The sequence below is a fragment of the Ovis aries genome, chromosome X (genome assembly GCF_016772045.2).
Source record: "Ovis aries strain OAR_USU_Benz2616 breed Rambouillet chromosome X, ARS-UI_Ramb_v3.0, whole genome shotgun sequence".
Taxonomy (NCBI): domain Eukaryota; kingdom Metazoa; phylum Chordata; class Mammalia; order Artiodactyla; family Bovidae; genus Ovis; species Ovis aries.
This window is the reverse complement of record NC_056080.1, coordinates 75,747,171-75,765,719: the sequence shown is the minus strand read 5'-3', so window position 1 is coordinate 75,765,719 and position 18,549 is coordinate 75,747,171. Positions and strand designations below refer to the sequence as shown.

Sequence of the window (18,549 nt, the reverse complement as noted above, 5' to 3'; positions counted from 1 at the left end):
ACCTTAATCTTGTTTGTCAAGAAACCTGAGTTTGAATATCTTTTAAACTGCAGATATGACAAGGGGCTGGCATGCTTTCTAGAGCAGCCATGTCCAAAAGAATTTTCTGCAATGTTGGGATATTCTACATCTGAACTATTCAATATGGCCACATATGTCTGTTAAGCATGTAAAATATGACTAGCCGGACTTGAGAACACAATTTTAAATTTTGATTAATTTAAACTGATTGAAATTTTAATAGCCACATGTGGCTAGTGGTACTGGATTGGACAACAGAGTTCTAGAAACTACAGTCAAGTATTAGGGTCATGGTCGCTGCCATACATCAATACAAATCAGTCATAATTATATATATATATAATATATATATAGGAAATTATACAATATATATAATTTAGATAGATAGATAGATAGATAGATAGATAGATAGGCTTCTCAGTAGTTCAACAGTAAAGAATCTGCCTGCAATGCAGGAGATACAGGAGATGCAGGTTCAACCCCTGGGTCAGGAAGAAAGGCATGGCAATTCACTCCAGGATTCTTGCCTGGAGAATCCCATGGACAGAGGAGCCTGGCAGGCTACAGTCCCTAGGATCCCAAAGAATTGGAGATGACTGAAGTGACTGAGCACACACACACACACACACACACACACACAGAGACACACACACAGACACACACACACACAGACACACACACACACACCTTCCCTCTTGAGCCTCCCTCTGCCACCCCACCCCCTCAATCCATCTCTCTAGGTCATCACAGAGCGCCAGTCAGGGCTCCCTGTTATATAGCAACTTTGCACTAGTTATCTATTTTACACATGTTAGTTTTTATATATCAATGCTACTTTCTACCACCACAACATTGTAAAGCAATTATGCTCCAATTAAAAGGAAAATATCAGGGTTACATATCTGGTAGACATTCTCTGACTAAAAATGAGGGTTGTTAGGGGAATAGGAAGATCTGAAAAAATCCTAATGCTTACTGTCAGATTATCTGTAGCTTTAAGGATGAAGAAACTGGCAATGAGGCTACCAGCACTGGCAAGCTGCTGGTCTTTCTCTGATTTCCCCCTCACCTGAGGTGTGAGGTTAAGTGAGGCTGCACAGAGGTAGTGGGGTGGATAAAAGAAAGGCCCTTTGGTAGTTTCCAGTGGCGAACTAACCTCCAATAGGTTTCAGTTACTCTGAAAATAAAATAAAATATAGTTAGTATAACAGAAACCCTTGTGAAGTTCTGGCATCCAGCAGAGAGTCTGTTAAAATAAAGAGGGAAAAATTTTATATCATTCAAGCACAATCAACAAATAGGTAATATGGGCTTACTATGTGCCAGGCCCAGCGAATTTCATTAAAGATGTAGTTGTGCTTACTATGATTGTGTAATACTAAAATCCTTCAAGGAAAGCAAGTTTTGGTGTGCAATGGCTTTTTTTTTTTTTTTTTGCTATTTAATATTGCTCCTTGAAATCTACCTAAATGGCTTTTCTCTTTTTGTTCTGTTTTGTTCATTCCAGTTTCTACTGATTTCTTCATATAACTCCAGATAAGTGTTACCTGTTTTTTACTCTTGCATCTCCATGCGGCTGTTTATGCAAAATATTCACCAAGAGTTTTCATCTCAGCTTTAAAAATAAATAAATAAAAGGAAACAAAACTGTCAAAATAATTTTAAAATTAGTGATCAAATTTCCCTTCTCAAGATCTCAAAGTGCATTCTTATTAATATTAACTAGCTTTGAATATTAATTTATTTCCAATTACATTCCTTTATGTAGAAAGGTTTGGGTCTACAGTCTATAATAGGAAGATAAACTATAAGTTCAACTTGAATGGCCCTAATTACTAGTGTTTTAATTAAGCTTACCGTATTTTAAATGTACAACTATAGAAGTTCTATTATCCATATCCAAGACAATAAGGTGTTAAAATTTCAAACAAACAAAATATTCTAAACTATATCATCAGCTGATCTGGGAAGGGCGGATTTCTTTATCCATAAGAAAACAATATAAATAATGCTGAGAGGGATTATTATGTAATTATCATACAGGAAGAATAATTAACTCAGGGAACTAAAAAAAAAATACAGTTGATATCTCATCATAAGGTTGGAATTCGTCGGTTAGAAGCCGTCACATAGTTCGACGAGGCAGCAGCGCGCGTTTGCCAACAGCTAAAATTCTGTGGTAAATTTTTCTCATGTCGAGCTGAAGTTAGCCTGCTCTAAATTTGCGCCCCCCACGTCCCCATTTTCCTCCCTGTTCTGCCTCAGGCTGTCCCTGTGAAAGAAATCTCTGGAGACTTTCACCTCAGGGAGACTCCTCCAATCTAGGACCCTGTCCCACCAAGTCATCAGTTAGCCAAGCTAACTGTCCCCTCACCCTTTTTCCGTCCTCGATTTTTCGTAGGACACTTTCCCTGCCTGTCCTCACCCAAAAGTTTCCCACTAGTCTGTCAGGACCTCCATCTGCAATGCGAAGCTTCGAGCAGAGCTGCGAGACTGAGGCAGCCTGACCACCTGAGGCCAAGGGACCAAGGGCCTCCCGGTTACTCTGACTCTACCCTTTCCTCTGCCCTGGCAGTCCGGTGGGCCTCCTCCCCTCCACAACTTCAAGCGTTTTGTTAGACCATTTTGCCTTACAGGGCTTTCAAACGGACGCTCCTCAGAACGGTAAACGCCTCCCGCTACAGCCGCACCGGAGGGTTACAGCAAGCCGCCTCCCTACTTGCCTCTTCCCCTACCCTCTCCGGCCAGACGCCGGGGCGGGGGGCAGGATTCCCTTAGCTACCAACAGGGCGGTTGGATAGGGGAAGGACAGGTTCCGGTTGCGCTGCGCCCAGCGCGCGGGTCACCGCTGGCCTCAGCGCCCAGCGCATCCCGAGAAACCGCCGGCTGCTGGTGACGTAACTCTGCCCCGACCTGGCGCGCGGGGGTGGGGTTAGCGGTGGGGGCGGGGGAAGTGAGCCGAGAGGAGGCGGGGGAGTGTTGGAGGGGCGGCGGTTGGCTGGGGAGCTGGTCTTCGCCCTTTACCCACACTTAATAGCTGTTGAAAAAGTTTGTTTTCGCTGCAATGCTGTGCAAATATCTGTGGGTGTACTTTAAGGGGTCTAAAGAGAAAATTAATCACAGAGACGCGCGCGTGCACGCTTGCGCGCACACACACACAATCAAGGTGAGCAAGAATTCAAAGCAACAAGAAAACTAATCTGGAAGCAACAGGTGGTCAGATTTCTCAATGAAAGAAACGGTCGAAGGAATGCTGAACCAATGAGAAACGCCCCTCTCTAGCGTTTATGGGAAATTCACTTTTTTTTCACCCCCTTTCTTAATCTGAGCTTGTAGGACTTCCTTGGTGGCTCAGACGGTAAAGCGTCTGTCTACAATGTGGGAGACCCAGGTTCGATCCCCTGGTCGGGGGAAGATCCCCTGGAGATGGGAATGGTAATGGTAATCCACTCCAGTACTCTTGCCTGGAGAATCCCATGGACAGAGGAGTCCATGGGGTCACAAAGAGTCGGATACGACTGAGCACCTTTACTTATTTACTTAATCTAAGCTTTGTAGACCTAGAAACTGAGGCCTTGATTTGAAGGCATAGGGGCGGGTATGGGGGAAGGCTACAACTAGGATCTCTAGTAGCCTTACACTCTCACGATTAGTTCAAGTAGCTTCCATTTTGAAGTGCTATGGGTTTAGATAATACGCTGGTTTAAAGTGAACCCTTGCTAGTACTCAGTGTTCAAAATTAAACTTAGAATATTTTGTTTCTTTTGAACACAAATTGTCACTGGAACACTGAATCCCTTGACCTTGTAAATTTATGAACCCTATTTTAAACAAAGCTGAAATTCTCTCATGCTATTAATCCTCAATATGATATCTGAGTATTTCTTTTCCTTCACCAAGTGCTCCTGAAGCTGTGCAGCCTTACATGGTACCATAATAGGCGAACATATTTATGTTTAAACTCCTTTATCAAAGCAAACGTCTAAAAGCTGTAATGAGCTAACTCAAAATTTCTATTAATAGCCTATCCACTGGAAAACATTTCTTAGGCATTCCATATCACCAAAGGAAGTCATCTGATCCACAAAATAGAATATTTAAATACTGAATGTAGCTAGTTCAGTTCAGTTGCTCAGTCGTGTCCGACTCTTTGCGACCCCATGGATTGCAAAGCATGCCAGGCCTCCCTGTCCATCACCAACTCCCGAAATGAACCTGAAAAAAAAAATGTACCTAATTCCGTCATTTACTGATGAGAAAATGGAGACCCAGATAGAAAAGAGTTGTTTCAAGTCACACAACAGTTTAGCGGCAGAACTAGAAGAAGAATCCAAACATCTGAACCTCAGTGCAGTGCTCCATCCACCAAACCCCAAACATACTGGAATTAAATGATATCTCAAGCAAATGGTGAAAGTTTGGAAAGATGTCACATGTATCTGTCTCCTGGAATCGAAACACAAGAAGAGATGATAAAAACCAAAAAGAAACAACCAAAAAGAAAATCCAAACACTGATGATGAGAAAGAAAAGCAGAATATGGTGAGTAGGAAGAGGTGGAAGCAAATAGAAAACTGTGTTTTACAAGTGTGAACATATATGAATCCCTTCTGACCAAATGAAATTATTACAATCGGTTAGCAAGCAGGAAGATTCTGGCTCCCATCCACTTTTACAAAAACAGATGTTTCCCACTTTAATCTGCTATCTCAATGTGGCTTCTCTCCTGTTTCCTCAACCTCTGAATCTTATATGTATCTGCTATATAAATTTAAGTAATCATTATTATTAATATTATTGCTATTACTGACATAATTTCTGGATTCCTGCAGCTCAAAACTGTCTTTTCAGCAGTTGAACATGTTATTCAAAAGTGTGTATATTCACAGAAGCTAGATTGGATCAGGCACATCCAAATTGTGAGATTTTACTTTTTGTTGTTTAATTAGCAGGATGTATTTCTGTGGAGCTGGGACATACCACTTCATTTACTGTTATTCTCCATGGTTTCAGCTTCATACAAATTAATCTGATAGACTGACCCCTGCTAATTTGTCAATAATTGATGACAAACTCCCTTGTAAGATACTTGTAATTTAGCAGTAGCTTTGTGTACTGAATGGTAATCAGAGAAACCTGTCAAAATTTAATGACTCCTGAATCCCCTTTTGTTTGCCCATTAAAATTATATATATATAAGACACACATATGTAAGGTATTAAATATTCATATATGTTTATAAGTATATATACACATAAATATTTATATATAATAAAGACAACTAAGAATAAGAAATACAGTAGTAAGGTTTATGAATATCACATCACAGATTTCAAAGGACTTTGACATGTATTTTCTCGTTTCTTTCAGCAAATGATGTGCTATTTGCCAGAAAGCAAAACTAAATCATTATGAGCCATTGCTACATTTTGTTAACACACCCAGTTAGATTCTTGACTTGATAATAACTGAGCTAAAACTCAGGAGGGGATATATAACAAGTACCTTACAAATAATCTCCCGCATCTGCATCATGCCATGTAAGCTGGAAAGCATCTCTACGTATATTACAGTATTTGAGCCCCACAGCAACACTTCGAAAATGATTGAGAGGAGAGACTTTTATATCCATCAGATGATTAGAAAACTGAAACTCAGGGGTTTAAATTATTTACCCAGTGCATCATTGCCAGCTAAGTAAAACTGCTGATACTTAAACCCGAATTGTCTAACTCCTATCTCAGTGTTCTGTTACCCCAGAGATTGAGGAACAATTAATTGTGTATCACAAGCACAGGATTTGACTTTCTGTACCAAAAACCTATTCTAGCTCCAATTGTATCTCTCAAAATATTCTTTCCCTGTCCTCTCACTCCTCTTCTTCTTCTTACACTGTCTGACAAATATGAACTTTTATGCACTTCCTTGATGATACTCTTTACTTCTTGGAATTAAACTATTACTCAATGCAAATGATCCCCAAATCCTCATTTACCGGCATATCCATCTTTACACATGTTGTTATCAGCTGAAATAAGCAGTCAAAACCAACCCCTCTAACTTGTTCGGAATGGCTCTGCAGTTCTTCACGCAAAAACAAGACCACTCTTTATTATATATATATATATGTATGAAGTTATATATATATGAAGTTATATATATATATATATGAAGTTGTTATATATACATATATAATTATAGAAAGTTCTGTGTATATATGAATTTACAGAACCTTCCATAATTAAAAAGAGATCAACTAACAAATGTCTAGCTGAGTGAATTGGTATTAGAGTGGAATAGCCCAGGCATATTGAGGAAGCCAAAGGATAAAAAAGATTCAAAATGATGGTGTTTATCTTCAAACAGATAAAGGCATTGGACTTACTGATAAGAGGTCACTGATGAACTTGGAGTGGTTGAAGTCCAAATTTCAATTACTAGTAATAAATATAATAACAACCACAATTATTGAGCGTTTACTCCATGACAGAAATTGCACTCTAGTTTATTTAACTTCTGAGGTAAAAAATATGCATTATAACATAAATACAAAAGGGGCACACATTGTAGGTGTAAAACTCAATGAATTCTCCCAAACTGCACCCTCCTTTACTTTATAAGCACATCAGGATCAAGAAATAGAACATTACCTACCCCAAGCACCTTTTAAAATAAAGTATTTCATTTTTTCAACAACTCATTGAAATGGTTATTTCCTTTTTATATATGATGAATCTTGCTCAGAAATATAAACATGTTCAAAATTACCCAGCTTAGAAATTTCAGAGAGGAGTTTAAAATATTTCTCTCAATCTGCAAAGCTCATGCCACACATTTACCTTTAAAAAGTTTAACAGTGATATAAAAACTAAATATAAGACTGAAATTTGAGAAAAGATTTGAGACGTTTGAGAGAAGAGATGATCCTTGGGAATAGTTGAAGACCAAGGGGAAGAAGCTGGTGGAAAGGAAAGATCAAAGATACAAGAAAGAAAAAAGTTAGGTTGCTGAAAGAGATGGGAGATAAAAGGCTATACAAGAAAAAAAGGAACACATCCTTTTAAACAGAAGGATAAGCAGATGAACCTATAGGGAAATACTGAGGTGGAATGGAGATTGTAGAGTGAAGCAAATCCATCTATATTGAGAATGAGAAGCACTATGTTAGCTTGAGTTTGAAGTATCCTTTCAGGGGGAAAAACATGCTTTATTTAAAGTGAGAAGGTGGAAAAAAGAGAATAATCAACTGATATTTATTGAATATTTAAAATACTCTGGGTATTATTCTAAGTAATTCACATATTTTGGCTTATCCAGTCTAATAAACAACCCTGCAGTATAGGAACTAATGATCTCCCCATTTTACAGATCAAGAAACTCAGTTAGGTATCCAGCTTAAGTTAACATAAATAAACTAATAATTTGTGGATTCAGAATTTGAACCGAAGCCATCTGGTTCCAGATTCCTTGCACATAGACAGATGTGGAAGTGTTTGTTCACAAGAGAATGAGTGTCAAGACACTCAATAGATGAGAGAGATGGGTCAAATAGGCCAGGTGGAGAGGCATAGGGATAGGTAGAATTGAATTAAATGGAATTGAAAACATGGAAGAGAGAAGATCATGATCATGCCTTATGTGAAAATTCTGATGAACTGGAAAGAATGACTTCATAGACAGACACTGAGACCTGAATTGATGTCTCAGCATGGCACTTACTAGACGTGTACTAGTAAGTACAGAAAATGTGTAAATTATCCTAGTAAGAACCATTCTGCAGACGGTCTATTGAAATTAAGAGCTTTAATTTGAGCTATATCTCCCACTTTACCATCTCCACACCCTTAGTTTTTAAACTGTCTGCCAGAATTTGCAATATACGTGTAGGCAGTGAGAATCTCTGTACATAGTGTTTTATGAGGGATGTAAAAAAACACACATAGTCTCTCAAATTCCCCAGTAGCCGGTTATAGTGGGTAACATTTTCATTCCTTCCTTTGGGTTTAAAGCCCAAATCTGAAGGTTCCGAAAATGACAGAATAAATCTCATTTGTACTCATTAACAACTTACTGGTGGTTTATCAATTCCCTAGCCAAAAGATTGAGGAAGAGGACATTAAAGTTTTAGTATGATAAGTGGATAAAGGGAAAAGATGTCAGGAAAAGACACAGAACTTCAGATGCTACAGGGACAGAAAAGTGGAAAGTCGAGCTTAAGACAGACTTGTCTTACTTCACAGTTTGGCCAAATGGCCAGTCCTGTGCCTCAGCTTTGCAATCGGTCAGGTTTGCTCTGCCAAATCTCAGCACAATTCCTTCAGAAGAGAAGTTTAGTGTTTGCTCAGGCTTCTTTCCTGAGTAAATCTGTTATACACTCAGACAAATTAAATAGATTTCCTCCTCAATGAATATACTGCAAAAAATTAAAGGGAGAGTGGCTAATGACAAAATATCAAATCCCCCAAATATCTGGAATGTAGTACACAGAGTTTTGCTGAACACTTACTGTACTTTGTCAGTCTAAATCCTGCCAAAATATTCCCTCTATTTGTAAAGAAAGTTCCCAAGTTTTTAATGACTCCATGTCATAAGAAAATAATATATTCATCATTAGAATGTAGTTACATGTAAGAGAAAGCTGGTTGCATTCTCCATATTCCTTATTCACCAAGAAAATGCCTTGATATGAGTTGGCCAAGAAGTTTGTTGGGTTATACAAACTTTTTGCTAACCCAATATAGTAAATTCAAACAGCATAAGTGTGTGTACACAGGGACAATGAATCCCTTTTAGAATTTCAAAGGCCAAGTAACTTCTAACAATGTGACTTCATCTGTTTATTGACTATATAAAATAGTGATTTGTCTCTTCATATAAGTAATGCTTCAAAAAACATTGACAAAGTGCACTGATTCAGAATGAACAGATTTAAGATCACTCATTGTGCTATTACTTTTTCTAGATGAGTTATAAATGGAGAAGAGATTTGACTGTGCTGATTTAGACTGAATTCTAAATAACTGCGGGCTTCCCTGGTGGCTCAGAAGTTAAAGCGTCTGCCTGCAATTCGGGAGACCTGGGTTCGATCCCTGGGTCGGGAAGTTCCCCTGGAGAAGGAAATGGCAACCCACTCCAGTATTCTTGCCTGGAGAATCCCAGGGATGGAGGAGCCTGGTGGACTACAGTTTACGGGGTCGCAAAGAGTCGGACACGACTGAGTAAATTCACTCACCCACTCACTCTAAATAACTGCATTATCTTAGGGAAAAACACTAGGGTCCTTATATACACTTGCCTCTGGAACTGATAAATGAATTTTCTCAAGCCTCATATGATCTAAGTTGTTTCTATGATTTAAGTTTCTTAGTTTTTCTCTTTACCTAGATATCTATATTGTTTAATATTGTCTTGAGCAAGTCATTTAGATTTCTGAGCTTCAGTTTGCTTCATCTGCACAACAGGGCCAATAGTAACTCGGAGTGCTGCTTGTGGATCAAATGAGATAACTTATGAGAAATGTTTTGTATAGTAAATGTAAGGTAAACTATTATTTCATAAATAATATACAAATAACAGATAAGAGTGTTTGTTCTTTAAAACTGGTTTCCCATTGTTGGTTAACAACATTAAAAGGGGGAAAAGAAAACCTCACCTTTCGTGTCAAAAAAAAAACAAGCAAAAGACTGTTCTATACATCTGTGTCTCCTTTGCTGTCTCGCACACAGTGTTATCGTTACCATCTTTCTAAATTCCATATATATGCGTTAGTATACTGTATTGGTGTTTTTCTTTCTGGCTTACTTCACTCTGTATAATCGGCTCCAGTTTCATCCACCTCATTAGAACTGATTCAAATGTATTCTTTTTAATGGGATGATTTGGGAGAATGGCATTGAAACATGTATAATATCATGTAAGAAAAGAATCACCAGTCTAGGTTTGATGCAGGATACAGGATGTTTGGGGCTGGTGCACTGGGATGACCCAGAGGGATGGTATGGGGAGGGAGGTGGGAGGGTGGTTCAGGATTGGGAGCACGTGTACACCCATGGCGGAATGATTCATGTTGAAGTATGGTAAAACCAATACAATATTGTAAAGTGAAAAAAAAATTAAAAAAAAGCAAGGCAGCATGGCCTCTAATACCTTTTCTATCTCTACAAAGAGGTAACTGAACAGGGACATTTAGAAAGGAGTGCTCAACACTGAATCTTCCCACTCATATACAAGCCCCTAATGAGCCTCATTAGGGAAAAAAGGCAAAGACACAGATAGGAGCAGATGGCTCACCATGGTCTGGTTTTTATACTGATCACCCAGTCTATGATTTTTACAATTATTTAACACTTCACAGTAGCAGTAGTTGGCCAAAAAAAAAAAAAAATCCTCACCCTCCTAGAGGCCCAGACAATTTAACTGGCTATAGTGTGGCAATAAGACTGCCTCAAATTATAATGCCATTTCAATTTTATATTGAAAAAAAAATGTAGTGGAGGAAAGTGTAGAAAGGCTACTGCTGCTGCTGCTGCTAAGTCACTTCAGTCGTGTCCGACTCTGTGTGACCCCACAGACGGCAGCACACCAGGCTCTCCCATCCCTGGGATTCTCAAGGCAAGAACACTGGAGTGGGTTGCCATTTCCTTCTCCAATGCATGAAAGTGAAATATGAAAGTGAAGTCTCTCAGTCGTGTCTGACTCTTATCAACCTCATGGACTGCAGCCTACCAGGCTCCTCCATCCATGGGATTTTCCAGGCAAGAGTACTGGAGTGGAGTGCCATTGCCTTCTCTGGTAGAAAGGCTAGAAATGAGCATAGCGGCTGAGAAATCACATCACCTGTTTAGTCATGACTATGCAAGAGAGTTCCAGAAAAAACATCTATTTCCCCTTTATTGACTATGCCTAAGCCTTTGACTGTGCGGATCACAATAAACTGTGGAAAATTCTGAAAGAGGTGGGAATACAAGACCACCTGACCTGCCTGTTGAGAAAACTGTATGCAGGTCAGGAAGCAACAGTTAGAACTGGACATGGAACAACAGACTGGTTCCAAATAGGAAAAGGAGTATGTCAAGGCTGTGTATTGTCACCCTGCTTATTTAACTTATATGAAGAGTGCATCATGAGAAATACTGGGCTGGAAGAAGCATAAGCAGGAATCAAGATTGCCAGGAGAAATATCAATAACCTCAGATATGCAGATGACACCACCCTTATGGCAGAAAGTGAAGAGGAACTAAGGAGCCTCTTGATGAAAGTGAAAGAGGAGAGTGAAAATTTGGCTTAAAGCTCAACATTCAGAAAACGAAGATCATGGCATCCGGTCCCATCACTTCATGGAAAATAGATGGGGAAACAGTGGAAACAGTGTCAGACTTCATTTCGGGGGGCTCCAAAATCACTGCAGATGGTGATTGCAGCCATGAAATTAAAAGACACTCATTCCTTGAAAGAAAAGTTATAACCAACCTAGATAGCATATTGAAAAGCAGAGACATTACTTTGCCAACAAAGATCTGTCTAGTCAAAGCTGTGGTTTTTCCTGTGGTCATGTATGGATGTGAGAGTTGGACTGTGAAGAAAGCTGAGCACTAAAGAATTGATGCTTTTGAACTGTGGTGTTGGAGGAGACTCTTGAGAGTCCCTTGGACTGCAAGGAGATCCAACCAGTCCATTCTGAAGGAGATCAGCCCTGGGTTCTTTGGAGGGAATGATGCTAAAGCTGAAACTCCAGTACTTTGGCTACCTCATGCGGAGAGTTGACTCATTGGAAATGACTCTGATGCTGGGAGGGATTGGGGGCAGGAGGAGAAGGGGACGACAGAGGATGAGATGGCTGGATGGCATCACTGATTCGATGGACATGAGTCTGAGTGAACTTTGGGTGTTGGTGATGGGCAGGGAGGCCTGGTCGCAAACAGTCAGACATGACTGAACTGAACTGAATTGGCAAACACTCTATATTCACACATATATATATATGCTGGCGACGGAATGAAACACCAACACTGCAGAGTGGTTTAAATCTTTATATTTTAACACTTGCTTCTTACAGCTGCTTTATTTTATATCCCTTGCACAACAACCTACAGGGCAAGCTGCCAAGCACTATGATTCAGAGACTATACAGTGCGCAGGTGCAGGGCGAGATAACCTTTACCTTGACTTATTTACTGCAGCTAAGACTTTGTTTTGGGGAACTTCCTTATCAACTTAGAATCCGTTTTGTCCCAGGGTCTGTTCCTTTTGAGGAATCAGAGAAACATCCTTGTGTGCAAGAAATGTTCTTTTCCCACGGGAACAAATAGGATTCTTAGCTGAACATCTCGTTTGCAAGAATGTTCAGCTCAGGTTGAGAGTCTTGTTTGCAAGCACTTCTCAACCTTCCTTAAACCTAGTTCCCTACACTGGGCAGAACATCTCGTTTGCAAGAATGTTCAGCCCTGGTTGAGAGTCTCGTTTGCAAGCACTTCTCAACCTTCTTTATACCTTGTTCCCTACATATATATATATATATTGGGTTGGACAAAAAATTCATTTGTTTTTTTTTTTTTCTGTAAGATGACGCTCAGCTCAGTTGAGTCGCTCAGTCGTGTCCAGCTCTTTGCGACCCCATGAATCACAGCACCCCAGGCCTCCCTGTCCATCACCAACTCCCAGAGTTCACTCAGACTCACGTCCATCGAGTCAGTGATGCCATCCAGCCATCTCATCCTCTGTCGTCCCCCTCTCCTCCTGCCCTCAATCCCTCCGAGCATCAGAGTCATTTCCAATGAGTCAACTCTTCACATGAGGTGGCCAAAGTACTGGAGTTTCAGTTTTAGCATCATTCTTTCCAAAGAACACCCAGGACTGATCCCCTTTAGAATGGACTGATTAGATCTCCTTGCAGTCCAAGGGACTCTCAAGAGTCGTCTCCAACACCACAGTTCAAAGGCATCAATTCATCTGCATCAGCAGATGAATGGATAAGAAAGCTGTGGTACATATACACAATGGAGTATTACTCAGCTGTAAAAAAGAATTCATTTGAATTAGTTCTGATGAGATGGATGAAACTGGAGCCAATTATACAGAGTGAAGTGAGCCAGAAAGAAAAACACCAATACAGTATACTAACACATATATATGGAATTTAGGAAGATGGCAATGACGACCCTGTATGCAAGACAGGAAAAAAGACACAGATGTGTATAACGGACTTTTGGACTCAGAGGGAGAGGGAGAGGGTGGGATGATTTGGGAGAATGGGAATTCTAACATGTATACTATCATGTAAGAATTGAATCGCCAGTCCGTGTCTGACGTAGGGTGCAGCATGCTTGGGGCTGGTGCATGGGGATGACCCAGAGAGATGTTGTGGGGAGGGAGGTGGGAGGGGGGGTCATGTGTGGGAACACATGTAAGAATTAAAGATTTTAAATTAAAAAAAAAAAAAGCATCAATTCTTCAGTGCTCAGCTTTCTTCATAGTCCATCTCTCACAACCATACATGACCACTGGAAAAACTATAGCCTTGACTAGATGGACCTTTGTTGGCAATTTCTCTGCTTTTGAATATGCTATCTAGGTTGCTCATAACTTTCCTTCCAAGGAGTAAGCGTCTTCTAATTTCATGGCTGCAATCACCATCTGCAGTGATTTTGGAGCCCAGAAAAATAAAGTTAGCCACTGTTTCCACTCTTTCCTCATCTATTTGCCATGAAGTGATGGGGCCAGATACCATGATCTTCGTTTTCTGAATGTTGAGCTTTAAGCCAAATTTTCACTCTCCTCTTTCACTGTCATCAAGAGGCTCTTTAGTTCTTCTTCACTTTCTGCCATAAGGGTGGTGTCATCTACATATCTGAGGTTATTGATGTTTCTCCCTGCAGTCTTGATTCCACCTTGTGCTTCATCCAGCCCAGTATTTCTCATGATGTACTCTGTATGTAAGTTACATAAGCAGGGTGACAATATACAGCCTTGACGTACTCCTTTTCCTATTTGGAACCAGTCTGTTGTTCCATGTCCAGTTCTAACTGTTCTTTCCTGACTTGCATACAGGTTTCTCAAGAGGTAGGTCAGTGGTCTGATATTCCCATCTCTTTCAGAATTTTCCACAGTTTATTTTGATCCACACAGTCAAAAGCTTTGGCATAGTCAATAAAGCAGAAATAGATGTTTTGTTTTGTTTGTTTGTTTATTTGTTTTCTGGAACTCTCTTGCTTTTTTGATGATCCAGTGGATGTTGGCAATTTGATATCTGGTTCCTCTGCCTTTTCTACAACCAGGTTGAACATCTGGAATTTCACAGTTCACGTATTGCTGAAAACTGGCTTGGAGAATTTTAAGCATTAGTCTACTAGTGTGTGACACAAGACCACATGTTTCTTTGATGAACAGGCAAAAAACAGTTACCAGTTGGTTGGGGAGTTTTGATTCATCCACTGTGTTCGCCAGACATCGCACCTTTGGAGTTCCTGTTTAGTCTTTACAAAATTCTCTTCATGGAAAAATGTTTCAACTTCCTGGAATACTGAAAAGGATACCTGTAACAGTTCTTTCCTCAAAAAGATTAGTTTGGGGAAGATAGAATTATGAATTTGCCTGAAAAATGGCTGAAGATGTTGGAACAAAATTCTGAATACATTGTTCAATAAAATTATTGGTGAAAATGGGGAAAAAAGTGTCTTTTATTTTTACTTAAAAATCAAAGGAAATTTTTGGCCTACCCAATATACTCTCATAATATTTTCATACATGCCTAGTAAGATCGTTCCTTCTATAAAGTGATTTAACAGCATAGAAATATCCTTACAATTAGTCATGTCCATGGACCTAACTTTCTAACTCCTAAAAGATAACCAGAGTTATGAGCTAATATATTTGCTCATATTCATGCAAAGAAAATAAGTCATATCTCACCACTCAGATAGACATAACTGTCAAATTTTAGTAGAATCCTTCATACTTTTTATAGACTACATGTACTTTAAATAGTTATATATGCTTTTTAGGAAGAAAAGTTAGATTTTCTATGTATATATTGTTGTTGTTTAGTTGCTCAGTCATGTCCAATTGTTTGTGACCCCACGGACTGTAGCCCACCAGGCTCCTCTGTCCATGGGATTCTCCAGGCAAGAATACTTGAGTAGGTAGCCATTCTCTCCTCCAGGGGATCTCAACCCAGGAATGGAATCCAGGTCACCTGCATTTGCATGTTTGCAAAATTTTAATAAGAAGTCTTTCTATTTGGAATCAGAGCCACCCATATACAGGCATCCAACAGGCCAAATGCTATTCCTTTACAGCCCCAAACTCAGGGTCAACATCCAGACCTTTTTTAAGCTACTTAATTTTCAAAGTTATTTCTTTTCAAATCTATTTGATTTTATTTTAGTAAAAACCAATAAGGTGAAACAAATTAATTAAAATGAGAAAAAGAAATTCCAAATGTATTTAGCACATGAAATATAGAGAAATCAGCAGAACAGCAAAAATGGTATATTGTAAAGCTTAAGAAACTAGAATTCTGAAAATTTGAGTTCTATAGACATTAACTTCTTTTCTACAAACCTTACAGTCTTCAATGGCTAAATAAGAGGACTGAATTAAATAGCCTGTGGGCTTCCTAGATGGCGCTAGTGGTAAAGAACCTGCCCACCAATTCACAAGACTTAGACTCAGGTTCGATCCCTGGATTGGGACGATCCCCTGGAAAAGGAAATGGCAACCCACTCCAGTATTCTTGCATGGAGAATCCATGGACAGAGGAGCTTTGAAAGCTACAGTCCATAGGGTCAAAAAGAGTCAGACATGACTGATGTAACTTCGCACCCAAGGGTCATCCTTAAAGATGAAGCTGAAGCTCGAATACATTGGCCACTTGATGTGAAGAGCCGACTCACTGGAAAAGACCAGTGCTGGGAAAGATTGAAGGAAGAAGGAGAACGGGGGCAGCAGAGGATGAGCTGATTAGATGGCAATACCAATTCAACAGACATGAGATTGAGCAAGCTCAGGGAGTTGGTGATGGACAGGGAAGCCTGGCATGCTGCAGTCAATGGGGTCATAAAGAGTTAGACATGACTTAGTAGATGGCTGGATGGCATCCCTGACTTGATGGATGCGAGTCTGAGTGAACTCCGGGAGTTGGTGATGGACAGGGAGGCCTGGCGTGCTGTGATTCATGGGGTCACAAAGAGTTGGACACGACTGAGCGACTGAACAACAACATCACTGAACATTTCTGAGAGTCCCCTGGACTTTAATGAGATCAAACCAGTCAATCCTAAAGGAAATCAACACTGAATATTCATTGGAATGACTAATGCTAAAACTGAAGCTCCGATACTTTGGCCACCTGGTGGGAAGAGCCAACTCATTACCAAAGACCCTGATGCTGGGAAAGACTGGGGGCAGGAAGAGAAGGGAGCAACAGAGAATGAGATGATTGGATAGTATCACTGATTCAATGGACATGAATCTGAGCAAACTCAGGAAGATAGTGAAGGACAGCGGAGCTTGGCATGCTGCCTCCCATGGCGTCTCAAAGAGTTGGACACAATTTAGGGGCTTAACAACAACAAAGGGTCATTCCAGTTTTACAAATGAATGAATCTAATGTAAAGTATTTCAAATATTTTTCTTCCTATCAGTTTTCTCCCAACATCACTTACATATTTTCTAAAGGGGAAAATTAAAATTAGATTTTTATTTTTGAATTGTAAACTATTTAAATAATTACATAACATTTTTGTAATTCAATTTAATATAGAAAATTTTGTATGTCTTATTTCATGCTATCCTGCATAAATCTAAGTGTTGCACTATGAAATTATGGTCAGTTTTATTGATTTTTACCTAAAGACAGATTCAGTGATTACAGATCATTATCTAATTTTCCTATAAGTCTCACTATAAATCTTGCTTTATTAGGAAAAAATCAGTGCTGGATTTTAATATAGTAAATTGAATCTCACAAGCAGAAAAAGGGAGTCATAATTACATAACCTGTACGTTTTGAAGTTCTCTAAATTGATACTGCTGTCTTTTCTCATAGCTTCTTCACACAAATTGAGATTTCTTTATATTTATTTGATAATTATTAACTGAAAAAAGAATAAACACACCATAAAACTTATCAAGGAAATGATTATTTCAAAGGGTCAATCATTATTTCAAATGATTAATTCAAAGGGTCAAAGTTTTAGCATAGCCTGAAATGTAGGTCTTGTTTTAAAATTCTGATATCAGAGAAGGGTGAAATATGGATTTAGTCACAAATAGAAGCAATGTAAACACAAATTTAAGTCATTCTCTGCTGTCAACCCCCTATGGCCAACACTCTCTCCTTTCATTCCTTCAAATATTCTTCTGTCTTCCGTTCTAGATGGGTCTTATTCGGGAAAATAAATTTGCAACAAACTCTCATTTAATAATGGTTTGCTTTAAAGTGTTCCCCTGACTATTGGTGTTTTTTTTTTGTTTGTTTGTTTTTTTTTTTGTTTTTATGTACTAAGGAAGTCTAGGACTTCTGCGTAGCTCACTGGGTAAAGAATCCACCTGCAATGCAGAAGATGCAAGAGACCTGCAGTCAGGAAGATCCCCTGGAGGAGTGCAATGGCAATCCACTCCAGTATTCTCACCAGGAGAATCCCATCGATAGAGCAGCTTCGTGGGTTGCAGTCCATAGGGTCACAAAGAATCAGATATGACTGAGCACTCATGCAAGGAAGTCTAAGACACTAAATTTGTTCAAGGTTCAAAGGAAGTAATCTTTCATGAATGAATTTTAGGCAGTTACCAAGATATTTTGGTAAGTCCTCCCCAACTCCGAATCACTCCATAATATTTATTCCTAAAGCTAATAAGATCACAGTGCTATCATGCAACACGAATAATATTTTTCTGCAAAACCAAAAGTATATCAATGTTACTCTTATATCAGTAAATTACCTACAGATTTGTTTAAACAAATGGATGTTCAAAATTTAGGCACAGCATTATAAACCATTCTAGAAATTATGTGTTGTAATGATTTCCAGTTAAATAATGTCAAAACATAGCTGGATACTATGTAAAACTGTCTTATTAGCTGCATTCTCATAATCGTTGGGGAAACAAGAAAGGTCAAGCTGTTTGTATTGATAGAATTAAAAGGAAAGCATCTTGTTTAAATAGCGGTGGAGAGATGACTTTTTAAAAATTTATTCATTTTTATTGAAGGAAACAGACATGGAGAATAGACTTATGGAGATGGGAGAGGGGAGGAGAGGTTGACAGGAAATAGATGACTTAATTTTGTAAGACATAGGTGGTACTCAGTAAATTTCTGTCTTTTTCCTCTCAACTGTAAATTCTAAACTCAATGCCTCCAGTGATTGATAAATAATTTCAGCTTTGGGGCCATCTGTTTCCTAAATTCGAATGGCAGAGGAAAATTATCCTGAGTATACTGGTAAATGGTTTGAATATTGACTAGTAAAGAGAGGATTCCCTTTAAGTCTTGGATTTAGGCATTAATTCTTTCACTTTTCTGCCTTC

The 18,549-nt window shown here is 39.1% G+C and overlaps 1 protein-coding gene across 2 annotated transcripts in view; it reads right to left on the bottom strand.

Annotated features, from left to right (window-relative positions):
* LOC121818204 (S-adenosylmethionine decarboxylase proenzyme-like) overlaps positions 1-2,926 on the bottom strand; it is a 144,804-nt gene extending 141,878 nt beyond the window's left edge. The window contains exons 1-2 of one of the 2 annotated variants that reach the window (XM_060407857.1): positions 2,656-2,926; positions 998-1,198 (exon numbers count right to left, since the gene is read on the bottom strand). The gene's annotated coding sequence lies outside the window, so the exon portion shown is untranslated. The remainder of the gene's footprint in view (positions 1-997; positions 1,199-2,655) is intronic. The other variant, XM_060407858.1, reaches the window with a different exon arrangement.
* Positions 2,927-18,549: the final 15,623 nt, after the last annotated feature.